The sequence below is a fragment of the Bombina bombina genome, chromosome 7 (assembly GCF_027579735.1).
Source record: "Bombina bombina isolate aBomBom1 chromosome 7, aBomBom1.pri, whole genome shotgun sequence".
In the NCBI taxonomy this organism is placed as follows: domain Eukaryota; kingdom Metazoa; phylum Chordata; class Amphibia; order Anura; family Bombinatoridae; genus Bombina; species Bombina bombina.
This window is the reverse complement of record NC_069505.1, coordinates 43,193,800-43,207,780: the sequence shown is the minus strand read 5'-3', so window position 1 is coordinate 43,207,780 and position 13,981 is coordinate 43,193,800. Positions and strand designations below refer to the sequence as shown.

The window sequence follows — 13,981 nt, the reverse complement described above, 5'->3', positions numbered from 1 at the left end:
CATCATTCCTTACTGTTGGGAAATACTGAACCTGGCCACCAGGAGGAGGTAAAGACACCTCAGCCAAAGGCCTAAATACCTCTCCCACTTCCCCATCCCCCAGTCATTCTGCTGAGGGAACCAGGAACAGTAGGAGAAATATCAGGGTATAAATGGTGCCAGAAGAAAAATATAATTTAGAGGGCCGCCCATCGGAGAACACGTGCAGGGGCCGTGGACTCTCCTTATACAGAAGGAAATTAAATGATCTGGTAAGCATAATTTATGTTTTCCTTCTTAATATAAGGAAATTCCACAGCATCATTCTTTACTGTTGGGAAACTTATACCCAAGCTCTAGGACACTGAATGATAACAGGAGGGACAAAAAGAGAGACAGACCCTAATCTGAGGGCACCACAGCCTGCAAAACCTTTCTCCCGAAAGCTGCCTCAGCCGAAGCAAAAACATCAAACTTGTAAGTAGAACAAGTATGTAAGGAGGACCAGGTAGCCACCTTACAAATTTGATCCAGAGGCCTCGTTCTTAAAGGCCTAATAGGAAGCCACTGCTCTAATAGAATGAGCCGTAATCCTCTGAGGAGGTTTAGGTCCCGCTGTCTCATAAGCAAAGCAGATAACACTCCTTAACCAAAAAGATAAGAAGTCGAAGAGACCTTCTGACCCTTATGCTTCCCAGAATATACAACAAACAGGGAAGAAGTTTGTCTAATACCCTTAGTAGCCTGAAGATAGATCTTCAAGGCGCAAACCACATCCAAATTATGAAGCAAACGTTCCTTCGAAGAAGATGGATTGGGACACAAGGAAGGAACCACAATCTCTTGATTGATGTGGCAGTCTGACACAACCTTAGGAAGAAAACCCAACTTAGTACGCAGGACAGCCTTATCAGAATGGAACACCAGATAAGGAGGCTCACATTGCAAGGCAGCAATCTCAGATACTCTGCAGGCAGAAGCATTAGCCAGTAGAAAAAGAACCTTCCAGGACAACAATTTAATGTCAATTTCATGCATAGGCTTAAACGGAGCCCGTTGCAAAACTTTACGAACAAGATTTAGACTCCAAGGAGGAGCCTTAGATCTAAACACAGGTCTGATCCTATTCAGAGGCTTAATAAAGGACTGTACATCTGGAAGCTCCGAGAGCCTCTTGTGCAGTAAAACAGACAGGGCCGAAATCTGTCCCCTCAGGGAACTGGCAGAAAGGCCCTTCTCCAGTCCATCCTGGAGAAACAACAGGATCCTGGCAACCTTAACTTTATGCCAGGGAAATCCACGCTCTTCACACCAGAATAAGTAGGTTCTCCACACCCTATGATAGATGCGATGAGTAACCGGCTTACGAGCTTGAATGAGAGTATCAATCACTCTCTCAGAAAAACCTCTCTTGGCTAGGACTAAGCGTTCAATATCCACACAGTCAGCCTCAGAGAATCTAGATTTTGATGAACAAAGGGACCTTGTTCAAGCAGATCCCTGTGACAAGGTAACTTCCACGGAGGAGATGATGACATCCTCACCAGATCCGCAAACCACATCCTTCGCGGCCACGATGGAGCAATCAGTATCACTGATGCCTGCTCCTGCTTGATGCAGGCCACTACACGAGGAAGAAGTGGTAGCGGTGAGAAAAGGTAAATTAGACTGAACCTCAAAGGCATTGCTAATGCATCTATTAGCTCTGCCTGAGGATCCCTGAACCTCGACCCATATCTGGATAGCTTGGTATTGAGACGAGATGCCATGAGATCTATCTCCGGTGTCCCCCACTTGTTGCATATCTCTGCAAACACTTTGGGATGGAGAGACAATTCCCTCCAGATGAAAGGATTGTCTGCTGAGAAAATCTGCTTCCCAGTATTCCACACTCGGAATGTGGATTGCTAAAAACGAACAGCTGTGGGCCTCCGCCCACTCCAAAATTCGAGATACCTCCCTCATTGCTAGGGAGCTTCTTGTTCCCCTCCCTGATGGTTGATGTAAGCCACCAAGGTTATATTGTCTGATTGGAATCCGATAAACTGGGACAAACCCAGAAGGGGCCAAGCCTTCACAGCATTAAAGATTGCTCGAAGTTCCAGAATGTTGATCGGGAGGGAGCGTTCCTCCTGAGACCACAGGCCCTGTGCCTTCTTGGCACCCCAAACAGCCCCATCCTGATAGACTTGCGTCCGTAGTCACAATCTCCCAGGATGGTCTTAAGAAGGATGTCCCTCGGGACAGATGATCTGGACAGAGCCACTAAGAGACAGATCCGAATGATCGCTGTTCCACTGCCTCAGCATGCACAGTTGCAGTGGTCTGAGACGGAACCTGGCAAAGGGAATGATGTCCAATTACCTCCATACACTGAGCCACAGAGGGCCTTAAGGAGGTCCGGAGAGCAAGACATGCCGAAGCAAGCTTGCAACGTCTCTGGTCTGTTAGAAATATCCTCATGGATATGGAGTCTATTATAGTACCCAGGAATTCTGCCCTGGTGCTTGGAATAAGAGAACTCTTTTCTAGATTTATCTTCCATCTATGAGATTGAAAAAGAGAGAGAAGAGATTCCGAATGGTCCTCCACCAGATGAAAAGATGGTGCTTGTACCAGAATATCGTCCAAGTAGGGAGCTACTGCTATACCCGGGTTCTGGCAAAGGCTAGAAGAGCCCCTAGAACCTTCGTTAAAATTATTGGAGCAGTAGCTAGACCAAACGGAAGTGCAATTAACTGAAAGTGCTAGTCCAGGAACGCAAACCTTAGCAACTGTAAGTGATCCTTGTGGATTGGAACGTGAAGGTAAGCATCCTTCAGATCTACAGTGGTCATGAACTGTCCTTCCTGAACTAAGGGAAGGATGGACCTTATTGTCTCCATCTTGAACGAGGGGAAGTTTAGAAATTTGTTTAAGCACTTTAGGTCCAGAAATCTGCCCTTGGGTGGATGAAACTTGAAACCTATCTTGTATCCCTGAGCTATGATCTCCAGGACCTATGGATCCTGCACATCCCTGAACTAAGCTTCTGAAAAGAGCAACAGTCTGCCCCCTACACGATCCAGTACCGAATCGGGGGCCGTCCCTTCATGCCGATTTAGTCTCGGCGGGCTTCTTGCTCTGTTTGGATTTATTCCAGGACTGAGCTGGCTTCCAAGTACTCTTGGTTGGTTTGGGCTTAGCGGAGGTCTGCTGTAGTTGGGATTTATCAGAACGATAGGAACGAAAATTATTATTATTATTATGTAACACATATTTAGGGGATACTTTATTATAAATACATATATTGTACATCATTGGTATGTATGTACCTTTAAGTATCATTTCGCTAATTTCACCTGTGTACACCTGTGCCTTTAAAAGGCAACCTCACTTTCAACTCATTGCTTGGTAATTTTTGGTATTCGTTACTACAGCTCCTACAAGCTCTTCCTCTACTACTGCTCTTTGGAATCACTTGCTAACTTACTCTAGTAAGATCTTTCAGGTTCATCTCTGCTGGAGTCATCCGTTTCTGTTACACTGTATTTGTGCATTTTTCATTTGCTGACCGCAACTCAGGAAACAGCATGGTGTGTGACGTCACCGCCGCTTCAGTGACTGCCTCAGCGTCTCCACGCGCTCTCAGTATTTGTTCTGCTCCGGTTAGCAAATTCTGCCTTCTTCCTGCTCTTACTTGTGTTTAACCTTAAGTATCTGCATATTGAGATTAATTCTTAGATCCATCTGATCTGACAACTTTTGTACAGGACTTCTGTACTATAAATCAATAGTTTTATTATTGAGGTTAAAATCAATGTTGATCACTAATGTTACTTATTATGCACAGCAATACATTCTAAGTAACATTTTCCTTCCTAACACTTGTCCACCAACTGAGCATATATTTCTTGAATTACCTATACTTATATTTCGGTCTTTAAGGTATATCACACTTAATTACTCAGAGAGAATATCTTTGTTGTATTTTCACACAGGTACTACAGTTGTGATTCTTCAAGGACAACTTACCATAGAGTTCATTATAACTCCTTATAACATTCCTATTCAAGTTGTTACATATTATCAGGTATTTGTAGTGCGCCAACAGATTTTGCAGTGCTGTAAACATAGTCGGTATACAGGGTAACTTTTGTAGGGATCAAGTGGATAGAGGGACCTGCCGAGAGTTGCACTGTTGTAGTCGGCTCTTATGAAGGCGATCTGCAAACAGCTGGGCTCATAGGCTTACATTCTAAGGGGTTCATGGGGAAAGCAATGGAATTAGGAAATGTTAGTGTAGGTTGTAGGCATCCCTGAATAGTAGAGTCTTTAGGGAGTGCTTGAAGCTGTTAAAACTAGGGGAGAGTCTTGTGGAGTGAGGCAGGGAGTTCCACAAGATGGGGGCCAGTCTGGAGAAGTCCTGTAAACGGGAATGTGAGGAGGTAACAAGAGAGGAGGAGATTGTGAGCAGATCGAAGGGGACAGGAGGGAGAGTATCTGGAGACAAGTTCTGAAATGTATGGGGGAGCAGTGCAGTTGAGGGCTTTGTATGTCAGTGTGAGGATTTTGTGTTTAATCCTAGAGACAAGAGGAAGCCAGTGCAGCAGATGAAGAGCAACATGTAAGGAAGATGAGACTGGCAGAGGCATTCATAATGGATTGTAAAGGAGCTATGCGGCAGCTAGGTAGACTAGAGAGGACAGAGTTGCAGTAGTTGAGGCGGGAAAGGATGAGAGTGGATTAAAATCTTAGTAGTGTCTTGTGTAAGAAAATGTCTAACTTTAGAGATGTTTTTAAGGTGGAAGCGGCAGGCTTTAGCCAGGGACTGAATGTGAGGAGTGAAGGAAAGGTCTGAGTCAAGTGTGACCCCAAGACATCGGGCATGCAGGGTAGGGGTAATGATGGAATTATCAACAGTTATAGAAAATTTTGGGGTGGAGATATTGGAAGAAGGGGGGGAAATAAGGAGTTCAGTTTTTGAGAGATTTAGCTTAAGGTAGTGAGAGGACATCCAAGATGAGATATGAGAAAGACAGTTAGTGACACGGGTTAGTAAGGAAGGAGGTAGGTCTGGTGCAGACAGGTAGATTTGGGTGTCATCGGCATACAAATGATATTGAAACCCATGGGACTTTATTAAGGAATCTAATGATGACGTGTAGATTGAAAAGAGAAGAGGACCGAGGACAGAGCCTTGAGGTATCCCAACAGAAAGTGGTAACGGGGCAGAGGATGCTCCGGAGAAGGCTACACTAAATGTACGGTTAGACAGATAGGAAGAGAACCACGAGAGAGGGTGCTCAACAGTGTCAAAGGCTGCATACAGGTCAAGGAGGATAAGCAGAGAGAAGTGACCTTTGGATTTTGCTGTAAGTAGGTCATTGGTAACCTTGACAATTGCTGTCTCTGTGGAGTGATGGGGACAAAATCCAGATTGCAGTGGGAAAATTAGAACTTTGTCCCTTAGACTTGTTCTTTTTATCTTGCGGTAGGAAGGCACCCTTGCCCCCCGTAACCGTGGAGATAATGGAGTCCAGGCCTGGACCAAATAAAATCTTTCCTTGTTAAGGGAAGGGAAAGAAGTCTGGACTTAGAAGTCATATCCGCAGACCAGGACTTCAGCCAGAGCGCCCAACGGCCTGAACCAGAAAGCCAGAAACCTTAGCATTTAGGCGAATAATCTGCATGTTTGCATCACAGATAAAAGAATTGGCAATTCTGAAGGCTTTAATTCTTTCCTGGATAACGTCGAGGGGACCCTCCACCTTAATCAATTCCAACAAGGAGTCGCACCAGTAGGTAGCTGCTCCAGCAACCGCGGCAACGGCCGCTGCCGGTTGAAACAAGTATCCCGTATGTTGAAACATCTTTCTTAGAAGAGTTTCCATCTTCTTATCCATTGGCTCTCTGAATGACAAGCTATCCTCAACTGCGCAGTAATATCTGATGGTAAAAGGCCCCCTCCAGATGGAGGATCAAGTGTGTTTCGGGAAGCTGCGTGTGTTGGGTATGCACCTCACGTGACGGCGAGTCCTCAGAGGTGGATGGATCAGTGGTACTAAAGGGGTTAACCTTCTTTGACCTAATAACATTGTCAAAGCATGTGGAACATAGTTGCGAGGGTGGCCTCCTCACAATATAAACAGGTATTACTATATGGAATAGAGGGAGTACCCTCTAGTATATCAGAATCCTCCATAGCTTAAGCTAATGACAGTAGGACACAGAAATTAAACATTTTTTATTTCTCAAAAACGGCACCTTTATATTCCCAATGGCTGGGGCACTCACCACCTCCTAGACCCAGACAATACAGAGAAATAGTGTCTTCTCCGACAGCCAGCTCGGTCAGTAAAGAGGACATTAAAGCAAGACCACTCACGGTCACATGGTGCACAAGGCAGGACTGCCCCTGCTATGAGAAAAAGCATGCCAAGCTACAAGCTGCGCAGCAATCAAAGTGAAAGTAAAAACCTGTGCGTTCCAGCCCTATAACAAACAGCCTATGAGCCCACTAAAATCTCACACATAAAGCAGCATAAAATCAAAGCAACACCTTCGATTAAACCCCACTGTTCAATAATCCCCCTCAGGAGATATTAACCTATGATTCTATTAAGATAAAAGGAGCCACACTGTGACCCTGTCTTCTAGCGTTTTCAACATATGTAAAAATTGAAATAATCTTATCAGAATCAATGCTGTGGAACAGAAGCACAACCTCTCAAGTGTGACAGTCTTGTAGCATTGCTCCTGACATGGACTTGAGTGAGAAAAACAAGCAGGCAGTGAAACTCGTCAACACAGATTGCTTAGGAGCTGTTAATATGAGTCTGGATGGGTTTGCAGAAAGTCTCTCCCTGCATCTCCAGACTCTAACTTTAGTCAATGCTCTTACTGAGAGGCTGACAAGACTACTTAAAACTCCAGTCCCATATCGAAGGGCAGATACCCCTCCTAAGGAACTACTCCGAAATCTTCTGACACTTCTCTGCCATCTTCCTGTGATGAAAAGCAAAGAATGACTGGGGGATAGGGGAAGTGGGAGAGGTGTTTAAGCCTTTGGCTGGGGTGTCTTTGCCTCATCCTGGTGGTCAGGTTCTGTATTTCTCACAAGGAAAAAGAGTTCATCCATGTGGGCCGGCATAACGTTGTAATAGAAGAATTACTATATGCACTAATTTAACCCTTTCAGAGGTGGATTAAAAACAGAAAAAGGTACACATATACTTTTTTTATGGGAAAGATTACGTTTATGGCATTTAATTATTTAAAGTTTACCATCACTTTAAAGGGTTAGAAGTCTGTGACAAACCATACATTAATAAAACACATAATTATAATTTCTTATCTGAATGTAATACAATCTGCCTACTTTGCACTTTGAACGAAGCTGACAACCACAGGAAAAAATAACTTTTATTTTTGCATAAAGCAAGTGACAAAGTTTTGGTACAAGACAACTGCGTTATTTAACCACTGATAATTCCTTAGAAGATACCATTACCATAAGGAAGGGGGAGGAATTACCCTCTTTACACTATTGTGACATTATTGTGTGTCGCAGTGTGATCCTATTTATGTAAGCATACAGGCGCCTGTATCGTTTGTTCTGTGACTGACAACTATAGCCTAATAAAGTTTGCAATACAAAGTGGGTCGCTGTTATATGACGTCCTTATTCCTACTTCCGTCACGTGGGTGTAGCTATATAAGCGGAGCCGCCAGCGCTGTGCTATTTATTGTGACCTTGCAGGAGGAGTTGTCACAGTGTTTGAGCGCTATATTAGAATCATGCCTGCCGCATTCACACGATTTCTTCGGCTGCCGCTCCTGGCTCAGACCTCCGCACGGAGGGGTATTGCTTCCAAACCTGCCACCAGGCCCATGAGCACCGCGGTGAGACCCTCGTCTGGGTAGTTGTACAAGGAGGCCTGACTAGTGCTGTAGCCATTTGTTAGGCCCTATATATTGGTCAGTATAGTCTTGCAGATGGCTACCGCTGTCATACCCTGCTTGGTACCTGACAGTTTGTCTAAAGTCACCCTCTGATAAAATCTGCAAGCTATACTTACTGCATACCTACCTATACACCCCCATAGTTAATACCTGCACAAAATGAGTATGTGTTTGAAAGAACACGTGATTTAAAATCCATTCATTTGATTTAAATGCCATTATAGTAGAACAATGAGGCTCTAATTCGTTAGTAAATGCAATTTTAAGACTAGTGACCACAGCAAAAGCATGAAACAGATGTACAGATCAGGACCCACAGACCACTGCTGGTACCAAGTGGGAATTGCATAATTCAGGTGTTTGACTGGAGCAGCTGATTGGATCAGTTTCCACTTGGGACCAAAAGGCTTTATGGATCCTAAGCATTAACCCCCAGAAACAGGTTAAACAGAAATAAAGATAGCATTAAAGTATTGCTAGTCCTGTAATTATGTTTTAACAGATTAGAGCCATGCCATTTGACTACAGCTTTTTATTTAAATGTGCTTAAAACCCATCTAAAAGTTTAAAGAGATGGTAAATCCAAGCGTTTAACAAATGCTAGGATTTACCATCACTAAAAATCAAGGTGAGTTTCATTGACTAAACATTACAAAAGGGTGCTAGACCCACCCTTTTCTGTGCTGTTGCACAGCGCTTAATTCAGCGACTCTGGCTGCCCACGGCACAAATCGCCTTCAATGAGGAGACGTTTGCATCTCTGAACCAATAGCTGTGTGTCTACTGACAGGTTTTTGTATGCACGCACGGCTATTGGTTCAGAGATGCAAGCGGCACCTTATTGGTAGATTGTTGTGCTGTGGGCAGCTGGAACCGCTGAGTTTAGTGCTGTCCTATGGCACAGAAAGGCTGTTTAGCACCCCCCTTTTTTAAATCTCCCCTTGATTTTTAGTAATGGTAAATCCTAGCATCTGTTAAACGCTTGGATTTACCATCACTTTAAAAGCCTAGTTATGACAAGAGAAAGATGTTGATTGGTGGTTACCTGCATATGGTGCATCTGGCTAACTCGTGTCCAGCTTTGGATATTTTGTAGTTTATAAATTCTTAAAGGGACATGCAACCTCAATTTTTATTGATTCAGCTAAAGCATGCAATCAAAACACATAAATCCAATTTACTTCTGTTATCTAATTTGCATGATTCTCCTATTATCCTTTGTTAAAAGGAATACTTAGGCTGGGGAGCAGCAATTCCTTACTGGGAGCTAGCTGCTAATTGGTGGCAGATATAGCCCTCTTCATTGGCTCACCTGATTACTGCAGCTAACGCACAATAGTGCACTGCTATTCGAACAAAGCTAATTTAAAGGGACAGTCTAGGCCAAAAATAAACTTTCCATGATTCAGATGGAGCATGTAATTTTAAACTATTTTCCAATTTACTTTTATCGCCAATTTTGCTTTGTTCTCTTGGTATTCTTAGTTGAAAGCTTAACCTAGGAGGTTCATATGCTAATTTCTTAGACCTTGAAGCCCACCTCTTTTCAGATTGCATTTCAAAAGTTTTTCACCACTAGAGGGTGTTAGTTCACGTATTTCACATAGATAACACTGTGCTCGTGAAGTTATCTGGGAGCAGGCACTGATTGGCTAGACTGCAAGTCTGTCAAAAGAACTGAAAAAAGGGGCAGTTTGCAAAGGCTTAGATACAACATAATCACAGAGGTTAAAAGTATATTATTATAACTGTGTTGGTTATGCAAAACTGGGGAATCGGTAATAAAGGGATTATCTACCTTTTTAAAACCATAAAAATTCTGGTGTAGACTGTCCCTTTAAATAGAAGTAAATTGTAAAGTTGTTTAAAATTGCATCTGAATCATGAAAGAAAACATTTGGGTTTCATTTCCCTTTAGGCCCATTATAGTTATTGGGGGTTCAGGGACTGCTGAGCATTTTCCCCCAAGTAGGAAAGACTACCAGCCCTATTGGCAGCAACAGTAATAAAACCTGTAATTTTGTGCTTTTGGGTAGCAGAAAATGATATATTAGAAAATATTACACTGCCCCATGCGGCTACAACAAAAAAAGCCACCGGCTGGCAACATTTTCTGTGGATAAGAGACTTTAATCTTGTATACATTATAGTGACTCTAGTGTGCCTTAAAGGGATACTAAACCCAAACGTTTTCTTTCATGATTTAGAGCAATTTTAAACCACTTTCCAATTTATCTAATTTGCTCAATTTTCTTGATTTCCTTTGAAAAGCATATCTAAATAGGCTCAAGTAGTTGCTGATGTCTCGTGATTGGCTTACCCATGTGCATTGTTATATCTTCAATAAAGTATATCCAAAGAATGAAGTAAATTCAAAGTTGTTTAATAAAATTGTATTCTCTATCTGAATCATGCACAAAAAAAAAATTCCTGTAAAGAATTCCTTTAATCTGCAATTTACTAATATGAAGCTGCGTGTGCATTTTTTTTGCAGACTAGGCACCTTCATATTTGTGCACATTAGTAATGTAAAGGGACCCGAAACTGAGCCCTACCCTTATGTGTAAACTGATCTGGATTAATGCATTAATCACCCCAAGTCTTCAGTAAAAAACTTGTTTTGCTTGTAACTGTTTTTTTGGGGGGGTGTTACCCACAAAATGATTTTGATGACCTGCACTAAGCATGTGTGTAGCACTGCCCACCAATAGAATGAAGCTAGTTCAGCTAACAAGCCGCTCTGCATCACTCACCAGCGTCGTACAAACATAAAATAAGCAGCTTTACTTTAGGCATGAAGCTAAACTCTATGCTTTCTCCTCTCTAGGACAACCTGGTTGGTTTCACTGTGTTTGTGGTTGGTTTCTTGCTTCCATCTGGCTGGATCCTCTCAAACATGGAGTCTTACAAGAAGAGGGACTGATTCTGCTCCCCGTCTGCATGGGTCGTACAAACAGGACTGACCTAACTACAACACATTCCTCCTGTGCTGACCGGACACTGCATCAGCTTGAAACGCACATCATGACTTGTCTGTTACATTAAAATGTTTACACTTGTTCATTCTGTATTTATTTACATTGTTCTATAACCGTTTCATTTCCAAAAGTAAAATCGACAAATAGAAGTGGTATGCTGTAATTTGTGTGACAATGGGTTTCTTGCAAAAACACTACAAACCAATAACTTAAAAGATGCAAAATAATTTAGTTCTAAGTTCAGTTAGTGTCAGTGGTGTGTGAAGGGACAGATAGAAATATGCATGGGTGTATTTCAATTGTAAATAAAACATTTTTGCAGTGTTACCTTTAGCTGGTGGAAGTGTGTATTGCATTGGCAAAGACAAAAAGTGATAGTAAACTTTGTCGATGTAATCCACAGTATATAAAATTATTCATAAAACCAGGGGCACTTTCATTATTCAAATATTTAAAGCCTTTTCCTTTGTAAAATGAACATTTATTCATTGTAAATATCACGCTGTTTCTCTGCCTGCGTCTCATAATTTTTGTCTTAGATAATGAATCAGGCTTCCTCCAATCGTTGCGTTGCCCCCTTTGGCGTCCAGCTTGTGGAGCACCCAACGATTGGAGGAAGCTGGGTTTGTCATCTAAGACAAAAATAAAGTATGAGATGCGGGCAGAGGAACGGTGCTATGTTATAGTAATTATTTTACAAAGGAAGAAATATTTTAAAGAATGAAAGTGCCTCTAGGCTTATGAATAATTTTGTATACTGTGGATTACATTGGAAAAATGGTTTACAATCACTTTAATGTGTCCTATAGCACACTGCTCTCTGAGAAGGTGTGCTGTCTGAATGCTGGTGTGCAGGCAGATCTATGCGCATGTGTGTAAAACTAAACTTATGCAAATAAAAAAAAATTACATTTCAACTTTGACCGTTCTATCCTTTTAAAGCAGACCTCCTCAAACTCGGCCCTCCCATGATGCTCAGCCAAAATCTCTGGAGGGCTGAGTTTAAGGATCTCTGCCTTAAAGGGATAGTAATGTCCAAATTAAACTTTCATGATTCAGATAGGGCATGTCATTTTAAACAACTTTCCAATTTACTTTTATCATCTCTTTTACTTTGGTCTCTTGGTATTCTTTGTTGAAAGCTAAGCCTAGGTAGGCTCATGCTAATTATTATTTAATATACTTTATTTATGAAGCGCCAACATATTCTGCAGCGTTGTCCATGGATACAATTCATTTAAATAAAACAATAATATAAAACTTGTAAGAGACAGGAGATAATTTACAAACACATACAGGAGGAATTAAGGGCCCTAGTCCGGTAGGAATTTACAATCTAGAAGGGTAGGAGGTTGATAAACAAGTGGTGAGGACTGCAGAGTTAGATGAGGGAAATGTTAGGTAAGTGAAATTTAATTTTTTTATTGAGTTGGGTGGTAGGCTTCTATGAACAGAAAATTCTTCAGCAAGCATTTAAAGGGACAGTCAACACCAGAATTTTTGTTGTTTTAAAAGATAGATAATCCCTTAATTACCAATTCCTCCTTTTTGCATAACCAACACAGTTATAATTATACAGGTTTTACCTCTGATTACCTTGTAACTAAACCTCAGCAGACTGCCCCCTTATTTCAGTTCTTTTGACAGACTTGCATTTTACATACTTGTTTATTAGAGAGGATAGGTAGAGGGGAGCGGTGTTGGTGAGCGCTTTGTATGTAAGGGTGAGAATTTTGAATTTAATTCTGCTGTGAATGGGGAGCCAATGAAGGGACTCGCAGAGAGGTGCAGCAGATACAGAGCGATGGGAAAGGTGGATCAGCCTGGCAGAGGCATTTAGGATAGATTGAAGGGGGGGGAGAGGAAGGCCAGTAAGTAGGTTATTACAGTAGTCAAGTCGGGAAATAACAAGGCAGTGGATTTTTTGCTTTGTGGTGTTAGCGCTCAGAAAAGGGCGAATCTTGGAAATATTGCGTAGATGGTTGCGGCAGAATGTGGAAAGCGATTGGATAGGGGGGGCGAAGGATAGATTTGAGTCAAGTGTAACTCAGAGGCAGCGGACTTGGGGCGATGGGGAAATGGTGATGCCATCAACCGGGATAGAGAAGTCGGCGTAGAGCTTGAGGGGATAAGGAGCTCAGTCTTGGACATGTTAATCTTTAGGTGGTTAGAGGCCATCCAGGAAGAAATACCAGATAAGCAGTTGCTGACATGAGAAAGGACAGAGGGAGAGAGAGCAGGGGTGGAGAGGTAGATCTGGGTGTCATCAGCATAGAGGTGATATTTGAAGCCATAACTGTTGATAAGTTTACCCAGCAAAGAAGTATAAATGGAGAAAAGTAGAGGACCCAGAAGAGATCCTTGAGGTACTCCAACAGACAGAGGCATTGCAAAAGAAAAGGTCCTGTGAGAAGATAGGAGTGATTCCAGGAAAGAGCAGTGTCACAGAGGCCAAAACAGCTAAAGGGAGGAGGAGGGGGTGGTCAACTGTGTTGAAGGCAGCTGAGAGGTCAAGTAAGATGAGTATAGAGTAGTGGCCAATATTTATAGCAGAGAGAAGATCGTTAGTAACCTTGGCAAGGGCAGTCTCAGTTGAGTGGGGCGTAATCCAGATTGCAGGGGGTCAAGCAAGGAGTTGGTGGACAGGAAGTGGGTTAGGCGATTGTAAACTAGTTTTTAAAGTGGGTTTTGATGTAAGTGGAAGCAGCGATATTTCTTATTCCTTGATAAGCTAATTTCTTGTCCCTTGAAGTCTGCCTCTTATCTGAATGCATTTTGATTTTTTTTCACAACTAGAGGGTGTTAGTTCATGTGTGCCATGTAGAGAGCGTGGTCACGCACGTGGAGTTACCTAGAAATGCAAGTCTGTCAAAAGAACTGAAATAAGGGGGCAGTCTGCAGAGGCTTAGATACAAGGTAATCAGAGGTAAAAAGTATATTAATATAACAGTGCTGGCTATTCAAAACTGGGGAATGGGTAAGAAAGGGATTATCTATCTTTTTAAACAATAAAAAGTCTGGTGTAGACTGTTCCTTTAAAACAAGACAAATATTAATTAAAACACATTTACATTCAAAAA

General features: G+C 42.2%; 1 long non-coding RNA gene across 1 annotated transcript; it reads left to right on the top strand.

Annotated features, from left to right (window-relative positions):
- The first annotated feature begins 7,653 nt into the window (after positions 1-7,653).
- On the top strand, positions 7,654-11,050 carry LOC128635739 (uncharacterized). The gene is made up of 2 exons (XR_008398574.1): positions 7,654-7,863; positions 10,751-11,050. It is a non-coding gene; the product is annotated as an uncharacterized LOC128635739 (long non-coding RNA).
- The last annotated feature ends 2,931 nt before the right edge of the window (positions 11,051-13,981 follow it).